The 27,702-nt window shown below is 40.8% G+C and overlaps 1 protein-coding gene across 3 annotated transcripts in view; it reads right to left on the bottom strand.

Annotated features, from left to right (window-relative positions):
- The window catches only part of LOC122550867 (CRACD-like protein), a 203,279-nt gene that overhangs the window by 146,541 nt on the left and 29,036 nt on the right, over positions 1 to 27,702 (bottom strand). The window contains exon 1 of one of the 3 annotated variants that reach the window (XM_043692228.2): positions 5,795 to 6,331. The exons of the other annotated variants lie outside the window; for them this stretch is intronic. The gene's annotated coding sequence lies outside the window, so the exon portion shown is untranslated. Of the gene's footprint in view, positions 1 to 5,794; positions 6,332 to 27,702 lie in introns of those variants that run through there. 3 annotated transcript variants of the gene reach the window in all.

Below are 27,702 nucleotides of genomic sequence, written 5' to 3'. Positions count from 1 at the left end.
CTCCTCCACCATCAGGAACATTCTTCCTACATCTATCCTGTCTAATCCTGTTCAAATTGTATAGGTTTGTATGAGATCACTAGCCCCTCCCCCACCATTTCTGAACTTCATTGAATATAATCCTAACCCATTCAATCTCTCTTCAAACTTTCTGCCATCCCAGGAATCAATTTGGTGAACCTTCGCCAAACTCTGTCTATAGCAAGAACATTCCTCCTCAGATAAGGAAACCAAAACAATACTCCAGGTGTGGTCTCACCAAGGCCCTACACAATTGCAGCAAAACATCCGATGTCCTGTATACCAACCTTCTCACTATGAAGGGCAATATACTATTTGCCTTCTTTACTGCCTGCTGTACCTATATGCTTACCTTCAGTGACTTGTATGTGGTCACGTAGGCCTCCCTGTATGTTCCTTTCTCTCAATTTATAGCCATTCAGATCATTTTTATCTCACTATCTTTACTACCAAAGGGGATAACATCACATTTAGCCATATTAGAATGCATGTGCCATGCATTTGCCCACTCACTCAGTTCGTCCAAATCACACATTTCTGCATCCTCCTCACAGCTTACCTGCCTACCCACCTTTATGTTATCTACAAATCTGAAGATATTGTATTTCATTTCCTCATCCAAATCATTAATATATCTTGTGCATAGCTGGGATACTGGCACTGATACCTGAGGTACTCCATTAGTCACTGCCTGCCATCAGAAAAAGACTAATTTCTTCCAAACAAGGGAAAATGGTAAAATTTGAAATCAATATTTAAAAACTGACTTAATAGTAATCATGTAAGCATTGTTTATTGCTGTAAAAATCCAACTGGTTCACTAATGCCCTTTGCAGAAGGAAAACCACCGTCCTTACCCTGCTTTGGCCCATATGTGACTCCAGGCCACAACAATGTGGTTGACTCATAACTGTCCGTGGGCAATGAATGCTGACCTAGGCAGTGATACCTACATCCCATGAACATATAGAATTAGTCAGACAAAATCTACTCGTCCTAAATGATCTAGATTGGACTAATTTAGTTAGTCTTGATCACAAGTGGGATCATCTGGATTGGTACTGGATACTAAATAAACAAACAAGGCTAGTATTATCATTTATTTCAGTGTAAATGAAGCAGCAACTTCAGGCAAAGGCTGGTTGTACAAATCAATGGCAAGCACTCAAAGCTGCCAACCAAGTTGTGCTTCTCTATTGTTAGCCACAGAAACATCTCACTGTCTGCCTCTGCATTGATATGATTTGGAGATGCCGGTGTTGGACTGGGGTGGACAAAGATAAAAATCATACAACACCAGATTATAGCCCAACAGGTTTTTTGGAATCACTAGCTTTCAGAGCGATGCTCATTCATCAGGTGGTTGTGGAGCATAAATGATGGTGAAGGAGCAACGCTCTGAAAGCTAGGGATTCCAAATAAACCTGTTGGACGATAACCTGGTGTCGTGTGATTTTTAACTCTGCATTGATATGTAACTAATGTTGCAGTGCTACTGAACATGAGTCAAGTTTGGCACAGACAGTTATCTCTTGTTAGAAGAAACATAAGTACCCATTTGACAATCTGATAACTGATAAGTGCTGCCAATCAATGTCCCCAGCACAGGAAGTGAACTATTAAAAATCTGCAGTATTCTTCAGTTAGTAATTGGCTTTGATGATTTTAGAACATTAAATTTAGAATGATGAAAAAAGTTTGTTTTCTATCTCTTTATATCGATCCAAACTTTATTTCTCGTTCTAGACCTTTTTGAATCTACCCATTTAAACTCACAATTTCATTCTCAGTCCATTATGCGGTTAACTTCACAATCCTTCAGGAGATGTATAATTTCTTGCTCTGGTCACTCAGTTATCCCTTTGCACTTCCAGCAACTTGTCACTGAAAAAACGTTAAACCTAAACATGCAAGTATAAATCTAATGAACTTGATTCAACACATACTGTTCGGCAATGTTTTGCAAAGGCAAAGTCTGGGCTATTCTATTTTTGAACAGATCTCCTTTGGCTAAATTAATCAGAGATAAACTTCTCCGTGCTCCATTTTTCAATGTCTATTAAATATTTATGTATAAACTGCTAGAAGAAGATATTACATGGTTATGAAAAAAAAACTGAACTTGATCAAATTATAACAAGGTCTGAGAAACACAGACACAATAAAAGCACTGGCTGCTGTCTCCCTCTCTGTTGTTCAGTCATTACCTAACCTCCACACAATCCTCCCTCTGGCTAGTCTGTGGCCTGCTGTGCTGCTGCATTGTACACAACCACTCATCTGCTATCACATATTGACTTGACCGGATTTCAACTCGCTGTTTTCTTTGAAAAGTTTATTTTTATTTTTACAGGGGCAAAGCATAAAATCAACTTTGAATTTTTTTTTCATATTTGTATCAGTCAAGCTCTTGTCATCTACTTAAAATGTCAACAAGCAAATGGATTCGGCCAAGTTCAGAGAGTTTCCTTTCAAATCTCACTCAAATAATAATCCTTCTTGCTGTCAATGTGGAACGAAATAGATTTATTATGAGTGGAAAATCTCTTTGGAATATTATGCAACATCACAAGCATAAAGACCTTCTTTGGTTGTTGTTTCTACTGAAGACTTAATTGCATCCTTTCAGAATACATTGAGGTTGTTATTATAATGAAGGAAAATTTATTGCTCAGTTGTATGTTGTTAATGACGAAGATAGGGGTCTTTGTAGGAGTTACTGCCTCTGAAGTATATTTGAATTGTACAAAGGTAAAAAGCAAAGACGACAAAAGTAAAGAGGACAAATAATGTCAGATCTACTCAACTAGACAGATTAGAGAATTTCTACCGATGCATGCACAGTTTGAAGCAGTAAATGTGGGGACTTCAACTTTGTGTACAGAAACTGTAACAAAGAAAAGCAAAGAAAGTAAGACAGAGATAAACGAAACAGAATTATAGCGTGAAAAGATCATTTTAATTAAATTACAAATAATAATTAAAATCTGAAGGAATGCTACAGTTGTAAAATTAAGTTTTCAGTGACAGAGTTTATTTAGCATTAACAAACTGTTCTTAAAGGTTCAAAAAAATTTACTTACACTTTAATGGACATCTAATTTTTCTGACATGTTAAGCGGGTATTCAGTAAGTAAACAGAAACACAGCAAGCTGTTAAATATTTAGAGTAAACCAGCATCTGAAGGAGCAGGGCATCTTAGTCATCAACTTTGTTACTTCCCTGTTAATAGTGTGAATCCAGACATCCAAAACTGGTGTTCAGTTTACTCCCTCAGAACCATGAGCACTGATAGCCTCACCATTAAATACTGTAAACTCTGGGCTACTGAACCCAGGTGTCACATCCTTCTTCATTGCTTATTGCCACACATCTGCACAAAACTCACGAGAATGTCAAACATGTATTGAACTGTGAAACCATAAGACGTAGCAGCAAAAATAGGCTCTTAATGCTGACAAAACAAAACAGTGTGGTGATCTTTCAGCAGCACATGGTGGTATCTCTTGCAAACATGGCAGTCTCTTGGCACAGCAAGGTGGTCTCCCAGCCCAGAATGGCAATCTCTTGGCACAGCATGATCATCTTTCAGTAGCAAGTGGTGGTCTCTCGGCCCAGTGTGACCTCAGCATGAATTTCTGGTCCCCAGCTGAATCCAATGTGATCTCCAGTGTAGAGAGTAGTTAATAAAGCATACAGTGTTCTCAACTTTGTTGGTTGAGGCTTACAGTACAAGAGCCAGGAAGTGACATTTAGTTTGTACAAGACATTTGTTTTGATTTATTATTGTCAAATGTATCTAGGTACAGCAAAAAGTTGTATTTTGTTCAGTTTTGTGCACCACATTTATAGGAAAAATGCAAACACTTTGGAGAGAATGCAGAAACAATTTACAAGAATGGTTCCAGCAATGAAAAACTGCAGTTATGTGGATAGGCTGAAGAAGTTGAGACTGTTCTCCTTGGAGAGAAGGCTGAGGAGATTTGATAGCGGTTTTCAAAATCATTAGCTGTCTGGAAATAGGGAGAAGCAGTTCACTTTTGTAATAATGAGAGGTCATCAATTTAAAGTGATGTGCAAAGATGACGTGAGAAAAAAAAAGTGTAGCTAGGATTGGAATGAGCTGCCTGGAAATATGGTGGAGGTAGGGTCAACTGAGGCATTTAAAAGAACATTAGATGTTTATTTAGATCGAAAAGGTTTGTAGGGAAAAGGGGAAATGGCAGGAGATCAGCACTATGTAACAGAACCAGTACAGGGACGATGGCCCAAATAATCCCCTTCAGTGTTGCAACAAATCTGGTGTTATTACTTAGTCCTTTAATAAAATCAGCTTGGCTCTAATTGCTCTACATTTTCACTGAGTTGTATTCTTTAATACTGTCCTTCAGTCGGACAAGAATATCTCTTTCATCCACTTCATATTGGAACAAAACATCTTTGCTCCTCAGATCCGGCCTCAAGTGTAATCCCAAGTTGAGTTGATCCACCATAGACTTGCCTGAAATATTCTTGCACAACCTCCCCTTGACCTCGCTTTCCTCTTTTAACACACTCCTTAAGCCTAACTCCATGCCAACCTCCAGATCACTTGACCTACATGCCCTTGTGTGGTACAGTGACAAACCCGATGTTACAATGCCCCTGTAAAGCGCCTTGGTCCAATTACAAGCTGTTCAAAACAATGTATGCATACCAGTGGTTGTTATTATTGTTGTTATGCCTTTGTTACATTCAGGCTCATTACCCATCACATGAAAAAAACAACTCCTGTTCGCTTCCCTCCTTTGTGTTGAGACAGTCTCTAGATTCTCCCTCCGATTCAAGAATCACTTCTCACCTACAACCGATGGCTTTGTCCACGCATGCAGCTGTAAACTCAGCCTTATGTATCGTGGCCTCCTCTGCAATTCCTTCAATGATCACTGCCCGTCTATTGAGTGGACTCCAGCCATTGGCGTCCTGCACATTACCAAATTCTGTCCAAGCTTCCCACTAAAACTCATTCAATCACTTCTTGGGAAGTTTCCTCCAACAAATAACTTCATACCTCCATCCCCTACACTCCAAACCACTCACCAATGCTCAATGGATCATTAATCTCAGCTCTGTGAAACACTTCAGAATATTTTCTATAGAGAACATGTGCAAGCTGCTGCTGATTCTGAGTCAGGTACAACTCTGTCTTTTTCTGAAGGCTAAAGTTTATCATGTTAGTTATGACAGTTGCTTTTCACGGTGCATTTATGAGAAAAGAAACCACTATTTTCTTTAAAAATTAAGATCCAAGTAGAAACAATGAAGCACTGATGTACTATAATAATGTAAGTAAAACTATTAGAATGCACTGTATTTTACAAAGCAAATATAAAACCTTACCGTGTTAGTTAAATATTTCCATTCTGCATACAGCTGGAGAGAGACAGTAATCTAATGTAAATCCATTATCACACAATTATGACAGAAGGCAATTACTAATTTCAGTGTATCCTATAGACTTGCTCAACCTTCAGAATGAGGAACATGATTAGTTTGGTTACCCACTGACAATAAAGATTTTCCAGCACTAACCCCATAACAGATAAACTCTTCTGGAGAACAATTTCTGTTCAAGAATAGCGACCAAGTCATCCATGTGCGCCACATGTATGAAATGCATTGTATAAATGTTAATATTGTGCCCTACCGGTTAGCTCCAAACACCACACGGGGCAGCTTTTTTTTTGGGGGGGGGGGGGGGGGGGAACAGGAATAATAAAATCGCATACTCACCATCCGAAAGCAATTTCAGCAAAGGTCAGCGTTCCGAATTGACAACTACTTCTCAGATGTGGAAGTACATTGTTGAGCTCCTTCCAGTTGCCGGGCACTTTACTCGGCAGCACAGGACAAAGGTATCACCAACATTGTGTGTACAGTTCACACACTGCCGCCAGCATTCCCCCAAACGATCCCGTTTCTGCCACTGGATGATTCCCTCTGAAGGAAAGCCACCGCTATCCCAGTGTTGCTAGGAGACAGGGTGTTTCTGACCTGAATTCTGAGGTAAGTTTGCTGTTGCCCAGGAAGGCGAGGCAGCACGCGCTGCCCTTCATTGAAATGCAACAGCAGAGAGCCCGGCAAGCTGCAAATGCAAAGTTCGAATCAAACGCAACTATCTCACTCCCTATTGTTACCAGACAGCAGCACAGATGTTTTTGCAATTTGCACTAAAGGTCGTGGTTACCATGGCCCAATTAGTCTCCCTTTTTTTCATGAAAATCCAGATTGCACCAGCTGATACAAAGTCCCCCAGGCTTTCTCCTATTGACAGGCTATTTCCTTCCAGTCTGTACCAGCGACATCCACATTAAGTATTTTCAATTAGTGTTCTTGTACAGTCACCCTCTCTCAATAAGAGTGTACGTTGAACCACAAATACTCTTCACGGTTGCGGTTTTGCTCATTTCCATTAGTGACCTGAATCCATTTCAGTCATTAAAACAGCAATATGATCCTTAAAAGCAAGGCATCAATATCCAGTAGATCTAAAAAAAAGGAATATCACAAGCACACCAAAATTTCATTACACTATTGCTTGTACTAGATTGATAGTTGTAAAGTTGAGCAGAAAATCAGTTTACCCAAATGGAGAGCACAACTTAGAGAACGCTCAGTAAACAATAATTGCTCAACTAACCCCTATAGGTATCAAAACTATATATAGAACAATTAACCCCCGAGAGTGTTACAAAACACTTGCTTAATTGAAAGATTCAAATCAAGAGAGCTTTGTCCATATTTAATTATATCACTCATACAATGATACTGTTTTTGGCTTTAATGGTCAAGTGTTTTCTTTTTATTTGGCCACATTTTAGAATAAGGGGTAGCAGATTTAAAACAGAGGAAAAATTACTTATAGAGTCATGAGCACGAAAACAAACCCTTTGAGCCAATCGGTCCATGTCGAAAATAATCCCAAAATGAACTAGTCCTACCTGCCTGCTCCTGGCCCATATCGCTCCAAACCTTTCCTATTCATGTACTTATCTAAGTGTCTTTTAAACATTGTGACTGTGCCTGCATCCACCACCTCCTCAGGAAGTTCATTCCACATGCAAACCGCCCTCTGAGTGAAACATTTGCCCTTCATGTCTTCTTTAAATCTCTCTCCTCTCACCTTAAAAATATGCCCCCGAGTCTTGAAATCCCCCACTCTAGAGAAAGACTCCTACCATTAACTCTATATATACCCCTCATGATTTTATCAACCATTATAAGGTTACCTCTCAACCTTCTGGTTGTGAATTATGGAATTCACTTCCCCAGAATGTGGTGGATGCTGTGTATTATCAAATGACGAGCAGGCTTGAAGGGCTGATCCTGCTCCTAGTTTTTATGTTCTTATTCATATTTATTATACTTACAGTCAGATATGTGGAAAGTATTCTGTGTTTTTTTTCCTTCTGGAATGATATATGCTGTTGAATGCATGATCCCACATCATAAGACTGTTTAAAATGTAAGATTCCATAGATATATAGAATTTCTCTATTTCTGTAGTGTGTGCATGAAATATTTCAATAAGGCCGATGTTTTAAACATTAGTTTCAGTTCAAAAAACAATTTCAAATAAAGTTTCTAATTTTTCTTGCCTCGTTGGCCTGTAATGTGTTGAGATATAGAATATTTTCTATTTTACACCCCAACTGCAGCATCCAGCATTAGCAGATTAGAGAGCACAGTTGAAGACAACATGAGAATCCCTCTCTTCACTTCAAATGAAATGCTTGCTCTGAGGAACCCTGTAAATACCAATATAGGACTGACGCACTTGGCTAACATTAACCAGAATGAGTGAAGGGAATTCCTCTTGATCTCAATTAATTCACAGATTGAAATCTATTTGTTCTGAAGTAGACTAACTCGAGGAGTGTTTTTATGATTTTGTTACCATTCAATGGTAAATCTTAATTGTCTATCAATGATTTATTTGTCTCAAATAGAATGTCTCTATTCACACCAAATGGTGGAAGTGAAAGGTGCTTATTCTGGATTACTCAATTTACAATGACCTCTGTTCAATTGCATTCAGCCTCTCCATCTTTGTAAATCAGCTTGGAGATCATCTTCCAGTTCTCTACAAATATGGCTTTCTATATTTTTAGTTTAAGCATTTAATATTTGAGATGTCAGGTCAGAAACATCTGTCAATCATATCATAATGAACTTTGTATCACAACTGATTTGCAAACAAGCTGAATTAACTGGGCTTCTACTCTGGTCATGAATCTTTTAAGTCTCCTTTGTCAAATTATGAGAATGTGCGTTTTACCCCAGGCTCATGTTTGCACTGAAGCTCCTGGTCTCCTGGCTAGTACTAATACTGTTCCTCTGGTGCTTGTTCTGCAATTCCATTTTTCCCACCTTTCACTTTCTACTTGCTTCCTCACTCATAACAATCTTTTTCCTTCAACATGGCCCTTCTTTGTTTCCAGATGTTGCTGATTTTCTCTGCTTCCAAATGAGCTGAATCGAATGCCTTATTCAGAGTTTTGGTGTTTGTAGTTCAGTGAGGAGCACTCCTGACTACCATTCACAAGATTCTATGGCTGGCATCCTGGGCAGCATGGTGGCTCAGTTGTGAACACTGCTACCTTGTAGTTCCAGGGACCTGGGTTTGATTCCAGCCTCGGGCAACTCTCTGTGTGGAATTTACACATTCTCCCTGTGTCTACATGGGTTTTTTCCGGGTGCTCTGGATTTCTCCCACAGTCCAAAGCTGTACAGATTAGATGGATTGGCCATGCTAAGTTACCTTTAGTGTCCAAGGATATGGAAGCTAGATGTGTTAGCAATGGAAAGTACAGGGATAGGGTAGAGGAATGAACCTGGATGGGATACTGTTTGGAGGGTCAGTGGGGACCCAATGGACTGAATGACCTGCTTTCATAATATAGGGATTCTATGACATTGCTTCAAAATATGAAGACAAAATTGAAGCTGATACTCCAGAGCAAAGGCTGAGTTGCATGTTGGAGTTACTCTTCTTTTAGATAAGATGTGAAATCAAGATCTCTTCTTCCTGCTCGAGTGGACATAAAAAAAGGCTATTTATTGAACAAGAGCAGGGCAATGATTCCCAGTGACCTATTAATGTTTATCCCGAATGAAAAGGAATTATTCCTGCATTTTGACTCCCATAAAGGTAAAGAAATGGCAATATAGTTGCATGATAGGATATTGTGTAATTTGGAGGGGAACTTGCACAGTTGCCCTTAACTTTCTAGTCATGGGTTTGAAGGTACCGTATAAGGAGCCTTGCTGAGTTGTTGCAGTGTATCTTGGGGCTTGTACACACTGCTGTTACTGTGCATTGGTGGTGAAGGGAGTGAACGCTGAAGGTGCTGAATGGGATGCCAATCATGTGGGCTGACCTGTCTTGGTTGTGTCGAGCTTGAGTGCTTTTGGCTGTGCATTCATCCAGGCAAGTGGGGAGTAAACTATTATACTCCTGGTTAGTGCCTTGTAAATGGTGGAGAGACTTTGGGGAGTCAGGAAGTGAGTTATTCACTACAGGGTTCCTAGGCTCTGGCCTTTTGTTGTAGCTTGAGTCCAGTTTAGTTTCTAGTCAATGATACTCCCACAGGATGCAGATAGTGGGGAATTCAGAAATTGATCCTCACCAGTGATTGTTAGATTTTCTCCTTTTGGACTTGGCCACTGCCTGACACTTGTGTGGTGCAGAGCTTGCCACTTGATATCCAGGCTTGGCTGACGTCCAAGTCTTGTTGTATTTGGACTTCAACTACTTCACTATTCAAAGAGCCATGAATAGTGCTGAACACTGTGCAATTATTAACAAATATCCTCATTTCTGACCTTACAATGGAGGGACACTACCCAAAGGAACTCCTTGAACTGAAATGATTGAATATCAAAAACCATAACTATCTTCTAACTATTGTGTCAGGTATGACTTTGAATTGGGGAGTTTTCCCCTTGACCTCCACTGAGTCCAGTTTTGCTCGGGTACCTGGAGTTAAATGCAGCCTTGATGTCAAGGGCTGACACTTTCATCTCATGTCTGGAATTCAGCTCTTTTCTCCATAGAGTCATAGAAATGTACATCATGGAAACAGACCCTTCGGTCCAATCCGTCCATGCCGACCAGATATCCTAACCCAATCTAGTCCCACCTGCCAGCACCCAGCCCATATCCCTCCAAACCCTTCCTATTCAAGGTCAGGAGCTGAGTGACCCTGTCATACTGAGTGTTAGTGGGCATGTTATCACTAAGGGGAGGTGGTAGCATAGTGGAAATGTCATGGGCTAGAAAATCAGAACTCTGGGCAAATGTTTTGGGAATATGGATTTAAATCCCACTATGGCAGGCAGTGAATTTAAATTCAGTAAATAAAATTTTAAATCAAAAGCTCATCGTGCAACAACCGTGTAACCACTGTTGATTGACATTAAAAACTCATCTGGTTCATTAGTATCCTTTAGGGAAGGAAATCTGCCATCCTTACCAAGTCTGGCCTACATATAACACTAGATCCACAACAATGTGGTTGACTCGGAATTGCAGCTGGGAAATAAATGCTGAACCCTATGATGCCCATATCCCATGAACAAATAAATGCTGTTTGATAGAATTGCCAACAATGCTTACCATCATTCTGATAACTATCGAGAGTTGACTCTTATGGCAGTAATTGCCTGAGTTGGACATGTCTGGCTATTTGTGGATAGGATATACAAAGGCAATGTTGTTCATTGCCAAGTAGATGTTCAAAGCAGGAGGCTGGGAGAACACAGCAAGCCAAGCAGTATCAGGAGGTGGAGAAGTCGACGTTTCAGTTGTATCTAGGTAGATGTTCATTCTGGTTATAAATACATTTACTGCTGTAGAGGTTTCCTAGGCACACAAACACTGGTGTGTTTCCTATAACATGACAATGACTGCATTTATCTGCAATGAAGCATGTTATGACATCTGGTGGTCATGAGCAGCTCAATGAAATTTAAAATACTGCGATCATTTGCAAATCTTATGTCACTCTTAGCTGCCCTTACTTGTGAGGGTTTCAGCTTTTTATTGTTACTTTTAAGTTGTGATAATTGCAGAAAAGAATTCCAAAGGGTGATCTCCGACAGATTGTGACCTATATTTTTATACTTACAAGTGCAATAGCATCCCATGGGACTGACCACTTGTTCTTGTCAAATGTAGTGTTGAAAATCATGCCAGGTGTTTACCACATTCTCATGTATTCAATCACAGAAATTGCTGGAGAAACTCAGCAGGTCTGGCAACATCTGTGGAACGAATACAGAGCTAGCATTTCAAATCCAGTTCTGAGGAAGGGTCACTGGGCTTGAAACATTAACTGTGCATTCTCTCCACAGATGCTGCCATCCCTGCTGTGTTTCTCCAGCAATTTCTGTTTCTATTTCAGATTTCTTTGTCTTATTTACTCATGTATTTAATGATTGGTAACATGTATCACATAGAAACTAGGAACAGGAGTAGGCCATTTGGCTTTTTAATTTACCCAGCCATTCAATCTGATTTTATATCTCAAAACCATATTCCCACATGTTCTCCATACCCCTTGATGCCTTTAATATCTAAAAAATGATCAATCTCTTTCTTGAATAACTTAGTGACACTGCCACACTAATCTTTCCAATGGAACCAATTGTCACATGTGCTAATAACGTATAAAAGATATTGTATAACAACAGCAAGTTATAATATGAAACCAGAAGTAGAACATTTAAAATATTGAAGAGAAATGGCTCTTTCCCTGCTGTAAAACTCCATGACTCTCAGTTAACAGAAGCAGTTTGCAAAGAGTTAAAATGTTTATTTTAAAATGTTTTTCTCACAATCTGATAAGCTGCAAAACATCTGGATGACATACCATTCTATACATTCTTCAAAGCATTCTCATTTGTGAATGAAATGCTTCATCAACCCCACAAATTCATGTCAAAATCAATAAAGCTGGGAAGCTAGATCAGCTTTATTCATTCCAAAGCTAGTTGAGGATAGAATATTTGCTGAAAAGAGGGACATACTGTTAAAACTTTTCATTGCATACTCATCAGGACTGATGCAAGAATGCCAAATTTCAAATGATTACAACAATCTGCATCGCAGGAGGAAAGGATGTTGATTGGTTCACAAGTTGATTGGCCTAGGCATTGTCATGAAAGCAATATCATATCAAGCCATAGCAACACCTCAGCCAATGAACTTGCGCCCAATCAGCCCTCTTTTCATCTGCATTATAAATTGTTGTGACTATTTGAAATTTGGCTTTCCAGCCTTTGTCCGAATGAATACAGGAAGAAAAGTTTCCGTAGCATGTTTCTTTCAGCAATATTCAAGCTCTGTGCTACCAAGCAAATGTTTATGTAGAAAATTAGTTTTATGATTATTCCTAATCTTGCCCAGTATGTATTTTGTTGTCCAAATGCAGAGTCCCCATGCATTCCCATTAAGGCTGCAAATGTGAGTGGTGTCAGTACTGGGGACCACTGGAAGTATGAATCTAGGATTGCATACAGTCATTTTGGTGGAACATATTATTTTGCTTTGCATTGAATTGTTAATAACTATGTGAAATAAGATGTGCTTTCATTTCCCAACTCTCACCAAATTCTGTTCACTTATCATCTTTATACTCACTGACCTACACTAGCTCCCATCCATCACCATCTCAGATTTATTTCCAGCCTTACCCTTCATTTTTGTAACCTGTTCCTACAACCTCCTGAGAAAATTGTAGTCATCCACTTCTGGCCTCTTGTGCACCCCTTTGTTTCCTTTGAAAGCATTGGTAACACCCTTAGCTTTGTAATTCCCTTTTTTAATGACATGTCGAGAGGAAATGTATCTGCACAGACTGTTGGGCAATGATAGTTGTCTTCCTAGTTTGCATCCTCTCTTTGTGCCAATGAACCTTCAGCTCTGTTGACTCCCATGTTCTATCAGACAAGCTATCTGCTGTAAGCTGGTTGTCTTCCAAGGTAGATAGCAATCACCCCATAGTTGGCAAGATGCCAGTGGCTCCAAATATGGTCCTTGTTACAGCTTTTGAATTGTGGAAATTGGTGGTCCATATCCTTAGATTGTCAATTGCTCCTCATCCAGTTCTGCCTCCAGGCAAAAGTCTTGTATTTGGGATTGCATCACAGAGCCGTCATGACCCTGCTCCTCTATTTAACCAGCTCTTCCATCTTCCTGCCTGTCATCTGGGAGCTCCTAAAGCTAAACCCAGCAAATCTTACAGAAGAGAAAAAATCCATCAGACTCACTGGGTGCAATTTAAGGATCTCAATTCTGGCTGCCTCCTGGCTGGAGAGGTGGTGACAAAACTGGAACAGCCTATCCCTGAGCCAGTCAATCATGCACTTACCTCACTTGGTCCTCGGTGGCTCAGTGGGAATTTCCCAGCACCAGGATCTGCTGGCTAGTCAATCGCTAAGTTTTTTGTTTAATTCATTCATGGGATGAGGGCATTGTTAGCCAGGCCAATTCCCAATTGTTAAGACTCAACCACATTGCTGTGGGTCTGGAGTCACATGTAGGCCAGACCAGGTAAGGATGGATGTTTCCTTTCCTAAAGGACATTCGTGAACCAGATGAGCTTTTCCTGACAATCAACACTGGATTCATGGTCATAATTAAACTGTTAAGTCCAGATATTTATTGAATTTAAATTCCACCATCTGCCATGGCATGATTCGAACCCAGCTCTCCAGAACATTACCTGGGTTTCTGGATTAACCAGTCCAGCGACAATACCACTATGTTATCACTTTCCTGTCAGGAGAGGTGGGCTCATTGTGCTCAGTGGCGGTTGGTGGGGGTATGGTGGTGGATGTTTGTTGGTGATGTATGGGATTGGGCAACCCTGTCCAGCAGTGTGTGTTTCCCTTGGTCATGGGCTATTTTCATAAGAGGGATTGTGTGCTGATATGCCACAGGCTTACCTGTCATGCAGCATACCTGCAACGATTACCCACATGTTAGGGTACCCTCACACTGCCTGCTTGAATACTGGTGATGGTGGAATCATCAAGCGGACACTCACAGATATCAAATTGTCCTCCAGGTGCAGAGGGTATCCTTGACCTTCCTAAGCTACCTGAAGGGGAAGCATTAAATTTTATACTCAGTGAATCTATGCTCATCTTCATCCCTAATGTCAAAGTCGCGTAGGTTAAAATTCTCTCAGACATCCACTCTCTATATCCTCCCATATTCTTCTGTTACCAACAGTTCCCTTTCAAAAGGAACATAGAAATTAGGAGCCATTTGACCCTTCAAGCCTGCTCCACCAGTCAATGTGATCATGGCTAATCGTCAAGCTCAATAGACTGGAGCTATTTTCCCTGGAGCGTCAAAGGCTGAAGGGAGACCATATAGAGGTCCTGAGGGACATGGATAGGGTGAATAGCCAAGGTCTTTTCCCCAAGGTAGGGGAGTACAAATCTAGAGGGCATAGGTTTTAGGTGAGAGGGGAAAGATTTAAAAGGGACCTATAAGGGGCAACCTTTTCACGCAGATGGTGGTGTTTGTATGGAATGAGCTACCAGAGGCAATGGTGGAGGCTGGTACATTTATAACATTTAAAATGCATCTTGATGGGCAAATTATTAGGAAGGCTTTAGAGGGATATGGATCAAGTGCTGGCAAATGGGACTAGTTTAATTTAGGATATCTGGTTGGCATGGACGGGTTGGACCAAAGGATCTATATATGTGTGTTGCACATCTCAATGACTCTACGACTCAATATCCTAGTCCCACTCTCCCCCCTTCTCCCTTGAACCCTTTAGCTACAAGAGCAATATCTGCATCCTTCTTGAAATTAGGATATTTTGGCCTCAACCATTTTCAGCAGTGAATTCCGCTGAATTTCTGGCTCTGCCTCAGACATACTTTGCAGCAGAAATTCTGCCATGTAATCATCCTCTCTGTCAGGAAATTAGTTTCTAACATCTTCAGGTATTTTAAATGTTTGATATCAAAGGGCGGACTACACACAATTGCCACGTAGTAAACACTGGGACTTTGCACATTTGCCAATTTAGCATTCATTTGTATAGATATTGATGGTGGAATCAGGCTGTTTCAGAGCAAGAATTGCTGTTAAAAAGAAATCCAGTTTCAGGTGATGAATTATTGGACAAAGGGGACTTCATTTCTACCCAAATTCTGAATCCTGGGCTCTCATTCCATAACTCTGAGGATTGCCTGAAAACACAGGAAGGCAAAAATCGCACATTTGTGATATTGTTTTGAAACTACATGGATAGGAATAAGGTGCAAATGCCTAATGACTTTCCAGGATTATTGACATTTCTAGCATAGAAAGAGATCATGAGAAATCACATCAGGAGCAGGCCATTCAGCCCATTAAACCTGCTCCACTTCATAATATCATGGCTGATCTCATTGTGTCAACTGCTTGTGTCCCCAACCTTGATTCCCTCAATGATCAAAATCTTTCAAATTCAGCCTCGAATATATTCAATGACCTAGATTCATTGCTCTCTGGGCAAGAGAATTCCAGAGCTTGATGACTTTCAGAGAAGAAATTCCTCCTTATTTCATTCTTTAATGAGAAAGCCCTTGTTTTTAACCTGTGTCCCCTAAATCTAGATTCCCAAGAGAAGGAACAGCTTTTCAGTTTTTAATCTATCAAGCCTGCTCAGAATCTTCCATGTTTCAGTGGCATTTGTCCCTACTGTCCTTCTGCCCCTTACTGCATCATTCTGAAGTTAATCCCATTCTCTCTCTTTCTCTCTCTCTCTCTCTCTCTCTCTCTCTCTCTCATATGTACACATGCATGCACAGATATACAGACATACACACGCATATACACACCCATGCATACACATCTCCAGTGGTCCTATATCTTTCTCAGCAGAAAATGTTAATTCAGTTTTCCTGGAGGCAAAACATCCAAATGCATAAAGACAAAAGCAAGATACTGCCGATGCTACAAATCTGATGAAAGGCCATTGAACTGATGTAATAAATTTGCTTCTCTCTCCACAGATGCTGCTTAACGGGCTGAGCATTCCCAACCATTTCTGCATTTTCTTTCATGATCTAGCAATTATCTGCAATAAGTAAACTTCCCCTTAATTAACATATCTTGTTGTTCTTTCAGTGACATCCTAAAATTGATTTTTCTTGTTTCTGGCTCAATGATTTGACTTAATGACTATTAATTAACAGACAAGAATTGTATAAAGGTGTTTTAAATTGTTTAAACATAGTGAACCTGCTGTGTTACAAATCAGCTGGCAACAATGCCTCAAGGCACGCCATTGGATAGAAAAATGTTTGGCTTAGCCCAATTAATGAACAATACAAGAGTTTACCTCCATCCATGCAGCTTTTTATTAGCCTGAATGTTGTTCCAGTAATGGCTCCTCAAAACAGAGGAGGGACTAGTAAGCACCATGAGATAGAATTCTGCAGTGATGCTCCTGATCATGTTTAGAATTTAGCTGGAAGATTAGAGGAAGCTACATTTCACACATCACTGCTCCACACTGCACAGCTGAAGTTAAACTCTATTGTTGTTTATTAACCGGGGTCAGCCTATGATGCCTTTGTGTTCGTGACAGAGTAAAAACCCAGTTTTACACATGTGTCAAGAGGCCATTGCTACCAGGTGATGTATATAGCACAGCAACCTTTACTAGCTGCACTACAGTAAGGGATGAATCAGAGCACTAGTGTTGATTCATGTTTTTTAATCCCAGCACATGTAAACAATGAAGTGGCACATTGTCTTTACAATCTACTCCACACAGGTTACCAAGTGACTTCAACTATGTGTGGAATATCCAATGAAGAAATCTTGTTTAATTTAACTACATTATAAAACATTATCATTACATTATAACAACACAACCTTTCAGAAACACCGAGGATTTCAAAATTGATTTTTGTAGCTGCCAGTTCTCATAAGTCATTTACTTTGGGTCCTCAGAAAGTCAACTGTTATCTCTGCCTGCATTATGGAGTTTGAGCCCAAGAAACTACTCATTCATCTGAGTCAAACTTGGGTTCACACAATGGCAAGGCTTACCTTGAAATAAATTGACTGGATGAACCTTTTGTGATAGTCTTATCTCCTCAGCAGTTCAGCTAAAAATTGCTTCATGTACTATCCAGCTATATTATAGGATTTCTTGTTGCCACAACTACTCAACCAAAGAACAGGCATTACTACACACCCCTGTAATCCATAAGATAGGTGCCTTTGTGATGTTGGAATCCTCTGAGTTTATCATTAGGAACTTGCTTTTTCTGGTTAATTTTACAATTTGTTGTAAAAAGAAAGTGAATAAATGAGATTAGTCCAAGAGGTCCTAAGCTAAATGAAAACCTCTGCACTGATATAGAACTTTTCAAAGCCAGAAGACAACCAAAGCTCATGAAATACTTTTGAAATTTTGCAAGTGTTGTAATGTAGGAACTAAAACAGCCATTTGATGCAAAGGAAACACATACAAACAATAACGTGATAATGACGAAGTCATCTGTTTTTGTGATGCTGATTAGAATCATAGAGACGTGTCTAGAACAAAAAGTGAATAATATTACTTTTAAAGATTTGTTTTTAATTATTCAAGAGGTGTGAGCTTTGTCGGCTGGGCCAGCATTTATTGCCCATCTCTAATTAGAGTCATAGAGATGCACAGCACGGGAACAGACCCTTTGGTCCAACTCATCCATGCCAACCAGATATTCTAAATTAATCTAGCCCCATTTGCCAGCACTTGGCCCATATCCCTCTAAACCCTTCATATCCATATACCCACCGATTGCCTATTAAATGTTGTCATTGTACCAGTCTCCATATCTCCCCTGGCAGCTGATTCCATACACACATCACCTTCTGCGTGAAAAAGTTGCCCCTCTCACCCTAAACTTATATCCTCTAGCTTTTGACTCCCCACCACCACCGCCCCACCACCCCCACACGGAAAAAGGCCTTAGCTATTCACCCTATCCATTCCCCTCATGATTTTATAAACCTCTATAAGGTCACCCCTCATCCTGACACTACAGAGAAAATAGCCCCAGTCTATTCAGCCTCTCTCTATAGCTCAAACCCTCCAACCCTGGCAACATCCTTGTAAATCTTTTCTGAGCCCTTTCAAGTTTCATAACATCTTTCCTATAACAGGGAGACCAGAATTGCATACAGTATTCCAAAAGTGGCCTGACCAATGTCCTGCACAGCCACAACATGACATCCCAACTCCTATATTCAATGTACTGACCAATTGATTGATGGAAAATTATTGGCCAGGACACCAAGGGTAACACTCTTGATCTTCTTTAAGTAGTACTGTGGGATCCAATATATTCACCTGAAAGAGCAGATGGGGCTTTGGGTTTAATCCCTCATCTGAAAGATAATGCCACTAATAGTGCAGCACTCCTTCAGCACAGCACCAGAATTTTTCACTTTGCTTTTCACACACAAAACGTGGAGTGGAATTTGACTCCAGACTCTTGTTACCCAAAGACAAGAGTGCTACCAACAGAGCCATGGCTTTTTATTTATTTTTATTTTTTATTATAAATATTTTTATTGAAAACCTTTTAAAATCTTTTACAAAACATTTAAACACAAAGAAAAAGAGTAACACCATCAAAATAGAGACAAAACACAGTACACAAAAGGCCATAACACAGTACCGTTGTTAATAAATGACCTACTATTCTACCAGCACAAATGTATCTACTTAACTTAAACTAAACTACAAACATATTAAATAAATAATAACTTAAATTAAATTCAATTAACTTAAATTAATAATATCTCACTACTTAATTCTATCTCACTCGTCAAATCTCCACTGAGGTTCCCATCCCTGGGAGCACCATCTACAGTACCCATATTCTTTATCCCCCAGCCTCCCCCTTCCTGGGCCCCACAGGCACCCATATTGATTCCCACGGCTATACAACGGCTCTAATTAATATTGCTGATAATTTAAAAGGGGCTGGCTGCCACGTCTTGGAAAACTGTTCTGTTTTGTGGTGCACCATACTTGTGAGGTAGTCTTGGGGGAGATGCTCCATCACTAGCCTCCGCCACCCCATAAAACCTGATGGTTTTTCTGACAGCCAGTTCACCAGTTCTTCCTCACGCAGTGGGTAAGAATATTACACAATCTCTTCCCAGTGTTCCCCCAGACAGGGCAAATTTAGCAACCCAAAAGAAGAAATACCAGATCCACATTAATTTCAATCCACAGAATAACCTTTAGCTCCCTTACTACAGCATTCCAGTATCTCTGGATCTTACAACAGGACCAGTAACTATGTGTGAGAGTGCCTATACTAATTTTACATTTGGAACACCCTGATGATACTCCTCTCTTGAACTTAGCTAACCTCTCTGGCACCAAATAAGCCCTGTGTAAGATCTTCAGTTGCATGGCCTGCACTCTGTTACACACTGAGATTTTTCTTACATTCTCCCAGATGTCTTCCCATACCTCCGATGAAATATCCTTTCCTAACTCTCGATTCCACGTCCTACAGAGTCCTTCCATGTCCCCCAGGGCACGACCTTTCTCTAAGTGATATAAAGTACTGAGTGAAAGAGCATCCGTACTCCGGAGTACTCTTTTCTCCACGTCTGATTTGTAACACTGAACCAGGAATGTGGTCTTCCTCTGTATATAGTCCCTTATCTGGAAATATCGGAAAAGGTCCCTATTAGACAATCCATATTTCTGACTTAACTGATTAAACCACATCAGGACCTCCCCATCAAATAAGTCTCCCAGACCGAAGATTCCCTTATTCTCCCAAGCTTTAGAGCCGGAGTCCATTGTCCCAGGTTGAAATCCTTGGGCTCCCACCACAGGGTAAATGGCAAAGTCTGAGACCAATTGCCCTCATCTTGCCTCATTATCCTCCAGGCTTTTACCGTTTTTAAAATAATTGGACTTTTGCACTGCTGGGTCACGGATTTCATCTTGTCCATGAATAATAAATTAATTAAAGGATATCTTGACTACGAGGCTTCAATATCAAGCCAAATAGACTCCGAATTCCCCCGTACCCAGTCATCAACATATGTTAACAGAGCACTTATTTGGTATTTCTTCAAATCCAGAAGATCCACCCCTCCCTCAGTCTGCAAAAGCTGCAATTTAGTAAATTTAATTAGAAGATGCCTGTGACACCAAATAAAGCACCCTAGCCAAATATTGATCCTCCGTAACACTTGTCTAGCTAACAACATTCTCATGGGGTACAGCAGTCAAGGAAGAACATTCATCTTAATCAGGGCTATTCGGCCCAACCATGATAACCCCTCCCACCGCTGCAAATCCTGTTTTATCCTCTCTAGTAGTTGTATATAGTTAGCTTTATACAGCTGATGGAAGGCAGGGGTAATAAAAATTCCCAAATATAAAAATCCTTTTGGCGACCATCTAAACGGGAACAGCATTCCATCTGTCAGATCAGGCACCTCCACTAATCCCCCCACCGGCATGGCTTCCAATTTTGTAAAATTGATCCTGTAACCCGAGAAACCACCAAATGAATTAATTGTTTGGATCATTCGAGGAACAGGCTTCTCCGGATTGGCCGAAAACAAAATGACGTTGTCAGCATTTAGGGTGATCTTATGCTCCCCCACTCCCACCTTTGGCACTATTATTTCAGGATCCCTCCTGAAAGTTTCGGCTAACGGTTCAATTGCCAAGGTAAATAACAGCGGTGATAAAGGACACCCTGTCAACTACCTCTTTCAATATTAAAGTTATTTGACTTAATACCGTTTGTAATGACTGCCGCCTTAGGATGATTATACAGTACTGCTACCCATCTGGCAAAGGATCCCCCCGAACCAAGCTCTCTAGGACCTCAAATAGATACAGCCATTCTATCCGATCAAATGCCCAATCAAATGCTCTCATTGTTGTTATCTAGACAAGTGTTATGGAGGTTAAATGATTGGCTGGGGTCCTTTATTTTGTACCACAGGCATCCTCTAATTAAATTCATTAAATTGCAGCTAATCTAGGGAGACCACCAAACCCAGAATCATTCTTTGCTGGCATATCTGTACTGTGTTCAATACTCTCCTGATATTGTTGGAGGAGCTACGGCCCTTAACAAAACTTGTCTGATGTTCTTTTATAGTATGCAGCAGGACCTTCTCCAACCTCAGAGCCAGCATCTTGGATAAAATTTTGAAATCTAAATTCAACAGCGAAATTGGTCTATATGAATTACATTCTTCGGCGTCCTTCCCTTTCTTTAAAATGAGGGAGATATCAGCTTCCCTAAGAGTAGGTGGCAGACAATCCTATGCATAAGAATATTTGTACATCCCCAGAAGTGGCTCCATTAACATGTTTATGAATTCCTTATAGAATTCAGTTGGGAATCCACCTGGCCCTGATGCTTTGCCACCCTGGAGATGCCTTATTGCTTCCTGCACTTCCTGTACCGTTAAAGGCGCATTCAACAGGGAAGCCTGTTCCGTGTTATATTGGGGAGGTCCCAATTCTCAAAAAAGGACTGCATTCCCATTATACTGTGTTCACCCCCTCCCCACCTCTCCGAGCGATATAGTTCTTCAAAGTATTCCCTAAACCTAACATTGATCTTTGCCAAATCACAGGTAATCGTATCAGCCTTCTCCCTAACAGAGGTAATAGATTGGGAATCTTTTTTCCCCCTTGTTAAATAAGCCAGATATTTACCAGGCTTATCTTTGAATTCAAACAATCTTTTTTTGGCAAAGGAGATCTCTTTTTTTGGCCACTTGTGTGTGCATCAAGTTGAGTGCAGCCCGGAGAGCCGTGACCCACTGCAGCTTAACCAATGATGGCCTATTATAATATGCTTCCTCAGCTACCTTCAGCCGGGCCTCCAGCATCCATTGCTGCTCCTCCCTCTGCCTCCTTCTAGTTGTCGAATATGAAATGATCAGACCTCGTAAATAGGCCTTAGCGGCCTCCAAAAGCATTGCTGGATTACTAGCTGTACCTGAGTTGATATCCCAAATGCCCTGACCTCTCTTGTAATATATTCAATAAACTTACTATCTCCTAACAAAAATGGATCCATGCGCCAGTGACGTGCATCCATTCCACTACCCTTGATTTTAACAACTAAATATACTGGCACATGATCCATGTTATATTCCCAATTTTGTACATCAATGTTCTGTCCAAACCATCAGTTGGCATAAAAACATGTCAATTCGCATATGGCACTTCTGTGGGTTGGAATAGAACATGAAGTCTCTTCCATTAGAGTGGAGGTGCCTCCAGACATCCACTAGTCCCAACTCATCGCACATGTCCACCAACTGCTTAGACTGCGTGGGCATACCTGCCAGGCCCTTTGGCACCCTGTCAATCTCTGGATCTATGAGACGATTAAAGTCCCCTCCTATAATCATACGGCATACCCCAAGATTCATTAATTTAGCCATTGCATCAATTAAAAATTTAAGAGGGTGCACTGGGGGACAATATACATTCAAACACCTTTTCCTCTCCATATATTAGGGCTTTAGAATGATAAACCGTCCATGTTCATCCTTAATCTGCTCCGTTATCTGGAAAGGGCGGTTCCTTCTAATTAGTCTAGCCACTCCTCTACTCTTAGAGCTGAAAGATGAGAAAAATACCCAGTGATAACCCTCCCTGCTCTAGTTTCAGATGTTCCTTATCAGTTAGATGCATCACCTGTAGCAGGGCAATATCCACCCTTCCTGAGGCTTGACAAGACTTTCTTTCTTTGAATAGGAGAATGGCTCCATTTTATATTCCAGGTGTGCACCACCTGAATAAATCACTAGTCATGGTCATCCAGGGCAGCCCATGGTTCCCAGGAGGAGGGAGCTTATCTGAGGCGTGATGAGTTACAAAGATATTAACTCTATGAGATCTAAAACTATTCCTATAAAAACAACTACAACTAAAATAAACACTACATTTAACTGAAACAGACACCCAAATAACCCGCATTTTGCTCGAGATCTTCCTCCTTGTCCATAGGGGGCACCCCTCCCAATCCTTACTACCATCTTAACTCCCTCTAGCTGAGGCCATGCCCTAACCCCAGGCAATATACAAATGAAGAAAATCTGGCATTTATATTCTGAAAGTTAGCAATGGATACCCATCCCCCACCTGCCCCCACTCACCTTAGCCACAGGTATAGCCACCCCCAATACTAAATCAAGAGAACAGCAGTTAAAGAAAAGGAACCCTGGATAATACCCAACTGACCAATATAGACAGACTCCATAGAGCAAATGGCCTAATTATGCTCCTATAGTTTATGGTCTTCTGGAATATGGTAGCCAGTGTTGCGGAGAGAGGGTGTAATCCCACTGCTGCTCCTCTTTTCTACAGTTCTGTGGATGACTGCAACAAAGGGATTGTAGCTGTGGCTGGGACAGGGAGACCTGGCTGAAAGGTTGGGGAAAGAGAAGACGATAATCGTTTTCACAGTCATTGATGGCTGCTCCTGCATTACCAGTGACCAGATCTGAATCATATCGTTCTCCAGCTGCCTGTGGAAAAGCACTAGGACACAGAGGGTTAAATTGTGAGTCTGGCTTTCATAAACATTGTTTGAATTCCCTTGATTTTAAAGGATATTTGTATTCGTGACTGCAATGAAAGAGACCAGGATTTGTTGCTCGTCCCTAATTGCCCTGCAGAAAGTGTTGGTGAATTGATGGGCAGTCTAATTGAGATCAGGCAGCTGATAAATTCATTCAATAGGGCAGATAGAATTAACCCCCCCCCCCCGCCAAGAATGCAAATCTGGAATTCATTCCATTAAAAGATGCAAAATCTGAGTCAAACTGAATATTTGATAGAGAACGGTATCGAGGGATATGAAAGCAGTTAAATAAGAATTCAGATACAGATCAGCCACAATCTAATTTAATGACAGATGGACTCAAGGGGCTGACTGGTCTACTGCTGCTGTTTCTATGCTTTCCACTGTGAAGAGCGAAATGTCTGATGCAGATCAACCAGCATGGAATTGAACATAAGCTGAAGCTCCTACTTTGGTTCATGTTGTATCTCACATCTCCAGCAGAACAGTAATGACAGCAACCCCAATCCCTTCAGACTGTTAGACTATCCCACCTCAGAACCTTATGATCATAGAACATAGAACATTACAGCGCAGTACAGGCCCTTCGGCCCTCGATGTTGCGCCGCCCTGTCATTCTAATCTGAAGCCCATCCCACCTACACTATTCCATGTACGTCCATACGCCTGTCCAATGACGACTTAAATGTACTTAAACTTGGCAAATCTACTACCGTTGCAGGCAAAGCATTCCATACCCTTACTATTCTCTGAGTAAAGAAACTACCTCTGACATCTGTCTTGTACCTATCTCCCCTCACTTTAAAGTTGTGTCCCCTCGTGTTTGCCGTCCCCATACTTGGAAAAAGGCTCTCCCTGTCCACCCTATCTAACCCTCTGATTATCTTGTACGTCTCTATTAAGTCACCTCTCAACCTGCTTCTCTTTAACGAGAACAGCCTCAAGGCCCTCAGCATTTCCTCCTAAGACGTTCCTTCCATACCAGGCAACATCCTAGTAAATATGCTCTGCACCCTTTCTAAAGCTTCCACATCCTTCTCATAATGCGGTGACCAGAACTGTACACAATATTCCAAGTGTGGCCGTACCAGAGCTTTGTACAGCTGCAGCATTACCTCCTGGTTCCGGAACTCAATCCCTCTATTAATAAAGGCCAAAACACTGTGTGCCTTCTTAACAACCCTGTCAATCTGGTGGCAACTTTCAGGGATCTGTGTACATGGACACCGAGATCTCTCTGCTCATCTGCACTCCCAAGAATCTTACCACTAGCCCAGTACTTTGCATTCTGATTACTCCGTCCAAAGTTTATCACCTCACACTTGTCCACATTAAACTCCATTTGCCACCTCTCAGCCCAGCTCTGCATCCTATCTATGTCTCTCTGCAACCTACTATATCCTTCATCACTATCCACAACTCCACCACCTTAGTTTCGTCCGCAACTTCACTAACCCACCCTTCTAAGCCCTCATCCAGGTCATTTATAAAAATGATGAACAGCATTGGACCCAACACTGACCCTTGCGGTACGCCGCTAGTAACTGGACACCAGGATGAACATGTTCCATCAACTACAACCCTCTGTTTTCTTTCAGCAAGCCAATTACTGATCCAAACTGCTATGTCTCCCACAATTCCATTCCTCCACATTTTGTATAATAGCCTACTGTGGGGAACCTTATCGAACGCTGAAATCCATATACACCACATCAACTGGTTTACTCTCATCTACCTGTTTGGTCACTTTGTCAAAAAACTCAATAAGATTCGTTAGGCATGACATACCCTTCACAAAACCATGCTGACTGTCCCTGATCAGATTATTCTTTTCTAGATGGTTATAAATCCTATCTCTTATAACCTTTTTCAACAGTTTACCAACAACTGAAGTGAGACTCACTGGTCTCTACTACCCTTTTTGAACAAGGGAACCACATTTGCTATCCTCCAGTCCTCAGGCACTATTCCTGTAGACAATGATGATTTGAAGATCAGTGCCATAGGCTCGGCAATCTCTTCCCTTGCTTCCCAGACAATCCTGGGATAGATCCCATCCGGCCCAGGAGACTTGTCTATTTTCACACTGTGCAGTATTTCTAATACCTCTTCCTTGTGAACCTTAATCTCTTCTAGTCTAGATGCAAGTATTTCTGTATCTTCCTCGCCAACATTTTCATTTTCTATAGTGAACACTGATCATGGAAGAGGATGTATGGAGAGATAGCAGGAATATGATATTGAGATAGAACATCAGCCATGACCATATAGAATATTTTTAGAGCAGGCTCAAAGGGCTCAATGGTCTACTCCTGCTCCTAGTTTCTATGGTTCTATGTAATAATGTGAGCAAGTAGGTTGATTATCAATCTGTAAGCCTTTCCAGTAAGACGATGACAGGCGTTAAGAGTGGGAGAGCAACCATGGTAAGCCAGGGCCATGTGCTCACTGCAGCCTCCCCATGTAAAAGGACTCCACACACAGGTAGGTGTCATCAGTAAGTGTCATCCTCATTCTGAAGGACTACAACATATGTACATCACCCATTCCATCCAGAACTGAGATCGGTAATAAGGTATTTTGCAAGAATCTTTGTTTAACCCACTAATCAATAGATTTAATATCTGACCCAACGGCTCATTTAAAAAAAAATGATCTTAGGTTACATTTGTCTGATTTATATTCAATCAAATTCAGCTAAACCTGAGACGGGATTTCAGGAGTTTTCTTAAAACATACAGGGAGGGGTCTTTGTGTTCATTACTGTTGGTTATCAGAATTTCTGGTACTTTTCTGAGTTTAGTGTCAGCATCAAATGATCCCAAGTCAGTAATAACAAAGGTATGTTCGAGGTAAAGATCCTTCAACTTACAATGTACCAACATTCAGATAAGAACCCCTCTGGCTACTACATGGACATAGATGAAATCTTGGGATTGTCAATAAAATCACAGATGTGCTTCAGGATATTTCTATGAATGTGATTAAAAATGGAAATCTACAGGAAATTTACAATGTGAAGTTGCATATAACTGCACTCACATTCCTGTATTTACCAACTTTATCAAGAACCTCATCTCTATATTATATTGCTGTAACATTTCAGAAAGATTCTAGTACAGAAGGAGATCATTTCGCTCTTTGATAGTTCTATCCAATTACTCCCAATTCCTAGCACTTTCCACACTGCCTTTCAAATCTTTCCTTTTCATGTTAATATGCAGCTGCAGGAAGCAATTAGGAAAGCAAATGACATGTAAGCCTTTACTCTTATACTACAATCCCTTTGTAATGAAGAATTTTTATTGAAGTTATATTGAATTATATAGGATCTTGACAAGATACTACCCAGAGGACTGTAGACAATTTTGTTCCCTTTCCAGGGGAAGGTACATTCCCCTTTCCAGCAATGTGATAATGGTTCACTAGTCTGATCCATTGGACAAGTAGCCTGGACCTTTGACTAGAATCACAGAATTGTTTCAGTCTCGAGTCCATTCAGCCCATAGTGTGCACACTGGCCCTTTGAATTAGCATTAACACTCAATGCCAATCTCCTGGCTTTCCCGTACTGCTGCACATGATGCCCATTGAAATAATTATCTAATACTCCCTTAGACACCTTGAAGTAATGCATAGAAATTGCTGGAAAAGCTCAGCAAGTCTGGCAGCATCTGTGGTGAGAAATCAGAGTTAATGTTTCGGGTGGAGTGACCCTTCCTCAGAACTGATTGTAGCTGGAAAAGGTTGGTATACGTGTTGAAGATTGGGGAGGAGGTGGGAGGAAGGGTCACTCGACCCGAAGCATTAACTCTGATTTCTCTCCACAAATGCTGCCAGACCTGCTGAGCTTTTCCATGAATTTCTACTTTTGTCTCTTATTTACAGCATCTGCAGATCTTTCGGTTTTTTGTTGAAGCAGTGCAATCCAGACTCAAAGGAGTGACTATCTGAAAGCATTTTGGAAGAAACTTTTTTATTCTTTCATGGAATGTGGGTGTGCTGCCTCCCTGACACTGCCCGAAAGATGATGA

This window comes from Chiloscyllium plagiosum, unplaced genomic scaffold (assembly GCF_037043375.1).
Source record: "Chiloscyllium plagiosum isolate Xiang-an unplaced genomic scaffold, Cpla_swu_hap1 HiC_scaffold_6, whole genome shotgun sequence".
Lineage (NCBI taxonomy): Eukaryota > Metazoa > Chordata > Chondrichthyes > Orectolobiformes > Hemiscylliidae > Chiloscyllium > Chiloscyllium plagiosum.
This window is presented reverse-complemented; position numbering and strand designations above follow the sequence as displayed.